Genomic DNA, 5,085 nt, shown 5'->3' with positions numbered 1-5,085 from the left:
CAGTAAAACCTCTCAAACTCAGCAGCTGTGTCTTTTGTCTTTAGGAGAATGGAGAAAGGACCACACATTCTTGTTTGGGGCCAAAACAGGCTGGAGCGATCAGGGGCGGCATGAAGAAATTGTAAAAAGGAAGCTAAGCGTGCTTGAGAATAAGCAGCGACTAGAGAGAATTTGCATCATCTGTTAGCATCTCCCTAGAATTCTCAGAATTAGGGTTGTTTGCATAATAGAGGAAAGAGTGACTCGGATAGCGGAAGAAGATGAGATCCCTCTGGCTGCATGATTAATGAGTTGTTTGGCAATGATGTACTTAATGTCTGTGTCCCAAGAGACAGTAGTCACCCTCTGGACAGGGATGCATCTGATTTGTTTACTACGGGGTCCCTGGATGCCTGGCATTGGGTGGGTACTTAGTAAATGTTTATTTTGTGAATGAATGGCTCAATATGTCTTTGTGTTTCTTGGTCAAAAGTCAGAAGGGTTTGCTGAGACGTGAGGAGAAACTGGAAGAAAAGCTCAGAGTCTCAGGATGAGGACCAGGCAGAAGCTGTGGGCGGAGGGGGTGTCAGTGAGCAGGCTGCTGTGCCGGGACGATTCAGACCCAAGCTCAGGCCCTGAGGATAACTGGTGAGGGGGACCGGGTCCTGTTAGAGACCCAGGCAGAAAGGCCAGAAGAGCAGCTGTCAGGATACACAGAGGGATGTAAACGAGAGATGTCGCCCGCAATGCTCGTGCCAGCCCTGGGACACTGCTGGTCCCCAGTGAATGAATGGACTTAGACAAACTCATATACCTAGACTCAGTTAGCTATGGGATGGAGTTCCTTTTTTTTTTTTTTTTTAAGTTGCCAGTGTTTTAAAAAAAGATATTTTAAAAGTGTGGACCATTTTTTAATTCTTCATTGAATTTGTTACAGTATTGCTTCTGTTTTATGTTTTAGGATTTTTTTTTTTAGCTTCAAGGCATATGGGATCTTAGCCCCCCAACCAGGGATCAAACCCGCACGCCCCTGCACTGGTGAAGTCTTAACGACTGGTCCACCAGGGAAGCCCCTGGCCTGCACGCCCCTGTGCTGGCAAAGTCTTAACCACTGATCACCAGGGAAGCCCCTGGGGTAGGGTTCTTAATGGACCAGGCTTGACGCTCATCGGCCAAGGGTTGAGATAGGCCTGAAACTCCTGGCGGAAGGACAGGCAGGGGCTGACAGACCTCCTGCTACGCGTGTCCCTTGGCTCTGGAAGTGACCAAGAACCCTTGAATCGTGTTTAGTTCTTGCTTCCCAAAACCTCCCCTCCCTTGGACCCATATTTACTCAGGTCGTTACCTCTCAGGCTTCTTAAAGCTTGGATGTCTTGAGGACCCGGATCCATGGCTCAACTCCAGAAATATTTCAATTCCAAATACTGAATCTACTTCCAATTTGACTCCTGGCCATTCTGTCCCCAGCCATGGTGGACGGGGCAGGAAGCACAGCTGTGGAAGTCTGCTGATCAGTGGATCGACTCCTCGTGAATTTTCTCAGGTCCTAATTCTTAAGGGGATAAAAATGGTGTTTCTTTTTCTGGATGATTTTCTATCTATGTTGTCTTGAGAGGGAGTTATAGGATGATATTCATGACATCATATTCATCAAACACGCTTTGGCAGGTTTTTCCTTGCATCAAGGATTCATACTAGTACATCATGCTGAGTTGCCTCAGTCATGTCCGACTCTTTGTGAGCCTATGGACTGTAGCCCGCCTGGCTCCTCTGTCCGTGAGATTCTCTAGGCAAGAAGACTGGAATGGGTTGCCATGCCCTCCTCCAGGGGACCTTCCCAACCCAGGGATCAAACCTCTTATGTCTCCTGCATTCCTTTACCTAGTGCCACCTGGGAAGCCCCACTAAGACATCAGGATACATGGTTGAGCCTTTAACTATGTGTAGACAATGGGTGCGCGTAACTCAGCAGATAAAAAGAGTGGCCAAGGTTTGCCCTTCTCCTTAAGGAGTTTGCAACCCAGATTTGGGAGCAAATCACAAAGTAACTAAATGTTGAATAGCCCTAAGTATGTAAATATGAGAAAGAAGGGATTTACAAGACAGATTAGAACTGGTTGTTAATTGAATTGTATCTGTAAAGTCTACTGCTGGAGTTTGGGAAGAATTTACAGAAAATAGCAGAGAAGCCATCACCTATCCAGAATCTAATCTGAATCTTGGATTTAGAATTTGGCCAAGTACACAAGAGGTGGGAAGGGCAATATAGACAGTCAGAGCCAGATGAAAAGAGCCTAAGAGTGGTCAAGGGAATGAAATGGCTGGATCAGAGCACTTGTGTAAAGCAAGGCTGTGTGAATTAGGGCCAAAAATGCAGCTTTTTTTCCAGCAGGACTCTGGGAGCCTGACTGTGGACTCTGGACTTTAACCTGCAGATGGTGGAGCGTGTATAGGTCAAAGCGCTTACCAAATCCAACTTCGCAAATGGAGCGCTAAGCCAAAACTCACAAAACAAAATGCAGTAGGAAAAAGTGCAAAGGCCTGTATGTGCTTCTGTATGTGTGCACCTGTGTATGTGTTTGTGTGTACATGCATGTCAAGAATAGCACAAATTCAAGACGACACTGAACGTGGATGGTTTTAATGATATTCGACTTGAAAAAGATGGAGGTGTTGATGCATCTATAAACTTATTATGAATCCTTGATGTTTGGCTGGGAAAAACCTCCTGCACATCAGGACGCAGCAGTAGAAGCAGAGTCATAGTCTTTTCTTCCCCCAACTCCTCAAAGAGGACCATTTTGCTGAAGTGAGCCCATATCCAAATAGCTTCCCGAGCCCTTTCCTGTGGGAGAGTTTTATTCTCACATGCTATTTCCTCCTGGGTTTTTCTTGGATGTAGGGCCAACTTTGCTTTCTCAGATCACTGTGCATTTTCATGCAGAGATGGCTGAACCACTTGAGATGATGTCTTCAGAAGCTGTCAGGGAGAAAAAGTATCAATGTGCAACCAGGTGACTGAGCATTTTTCTGTAACTGAAGGGTGTCCTGGGAAGTGAAACTCAGGGCTAAAGCGAGGAGAGTCCTGATGGACTAGGATGGTTGGTTAACAGCATATCAGAATCTTCTTGAAGATTTGCCCTCATCCCCAATGGGTTTTCCCTTAGAGTCTGGAGTGATGTTAATGTCTCAAAGATATTTACCCTCTGGGTACCACTTGTAGAGATGTCACTGCCTGTGCTTAAGGTTTTTCTATGAGGCCATCTTGTGATGCTTTGTTGCTGTTCAGCTGCTCAGTCGTGTCCGACTCTGCGACCCCATGGACCGCAGCACGCCAGGCCTCCCTGACCATCACCATCTCCCAGAGCTTGCTCAAACTCATGTCCATTGAGTCGGTGATGCCATCCAACCATCTCATCCTCTGTCATCCCCTTCTCCTCCTGCCTTCAATCTTTCCCAGCATCAGGGTCTTTTCCAATGAGTCAGCTCTTCGCATCAGGTGGACAAAGTATTGGAGCTTCAGCTTCAGCATCAGTCCTTCCAATGAATATTCAGGACTGATTTCCTTTAGGATGGATGGTTGGATCTCCTTGCTATCCAAGGGACTCTCAAGAGTCTTCTCCAACACCACAGTTCAAGAGCATAAATTCTCCAGCACTCAGCCTTCTTCATGGTCCAACTCTCACATTCATACGTGACTGGTTTTGCAAATCTAAAACATTCACTATGGCCATTTTCCCTATCAGTTTCCTTGAGGAGTCACAGTCTATAAATTATTCTGTCACAAAAATTCTTTTTTTTTTTTTTTATGAAAAGCAAATTCTGTCAGTTTGGGGAGGCCAAACATTGAGTGGGAAGAGCAGGGATTTGGGGAACTTAAGGATCTGCTGTTGGATTCTGGTTTCACCACATACTGGTTGTGGTGGACAATACTATGTGGTCACTAAGTCCTATTTCCTTTTCCTCCTGTGGACATGTAGAAAGATCTCTTTGGAGCCCTGTGAGTAGTTCTGCCCAGTAGGTCCTAAGCACATGACTGAAGCCTGGGGTAACTGGAGAGAGTTCCTCGGTGCCATGTAACCTTGTCGCCGAGGCTGTTAGGACCACGGTCCTGGCTGCTGCAGATACGAGATGGCAGCTGTCCCTGGGGAACTGTGTGGAGCAGAGGCCCCCTCCTCTCGCCGTCGTCTTGCATTACACTCAGCGCAAGCAGCAAATAAACGTTTGTCGGTTGTGTTAAGCTGCTGAGATTTTGCAGTTAGTTTATTACTGCAGTGACCTCATGGACTGTAGCCTGCCAGGCTCCTCTGTCCATGGGATTCTCCAGGCAAGAATACTGGAGTGGGTAGCCATTCCCTTCTTCCAGGGATCTTCCTGACCCAGGGATCGAACCTGGGTCTCCTGTATTACAGGCAGATTCTTCACTGTCTGGGCCACCAGGGAAGCCCATATTGGCTAAAACACTAGTTCTGTGTCTTCATCACTTCAGGCTGCTGTAACAAAATACCACAGATAGGTGGCTTAAGCAACATGGTATTCATTTTCACAGCTCTGGAGGCTAGAAGTCCAAGATCAAGGTGCCAGCAGAGTGGGTTCCTGGTGAGAACTGGCTTCCTAGCTTGCAGAGGACTGCCTTCTGGCTGTGTTCTCACTTGATGGAGACAGACCCTGGTGTCTCTTCCTCTTCTTCTAAGGGCACTAATCCTGCTATGAGGATTCCACCTTCATGACCTGATGTAAACCTAATTATTTCCCAACATCCCCGCCTCCTGATACCATCACATTGGAGTTAGAGTTTTAACATATGAATTTCTGGGGATACATATTTAGTCAACTGCATTTGGAAACCTTGAACAAGCTACCAAATAATGCTGAAGCTATAAAAAAGGGAATAATAATAAATCCTTCAAACAGCCACCCTAAAAGTCTGCTGTGATGCTTGAATGAGCTATTGTAGATGTGATGTTGAGTGATGCCTTACTTTCTCACACATTTACTAAGGAACTGCGTTAAGTGCTTTCTTGAAATAGATCTAACAACCTCAAGAAGCAACACTTCCTAAGAAGGGGAAACCACGTGTTATGAAATATACAAAGATGTAGAAAA

Source organism: Bison bison, unplaced genomic scaffold (genome assembly GCF_000754665.1).
Source record: "Bison bison bison isolate TAMUID 2011002044 unplaced genomic scaffold, Bison_UMD1.0 scf7180017864067, whole genome shotgun sequence".
NCBI lineage: Eukaryota > Metazoa > Chordata > Mammalia > Artiodactyla > Bovidae > Bison > Bison bison.
This window is presented reverse-complemented; position numbering follows the sequence as displayed.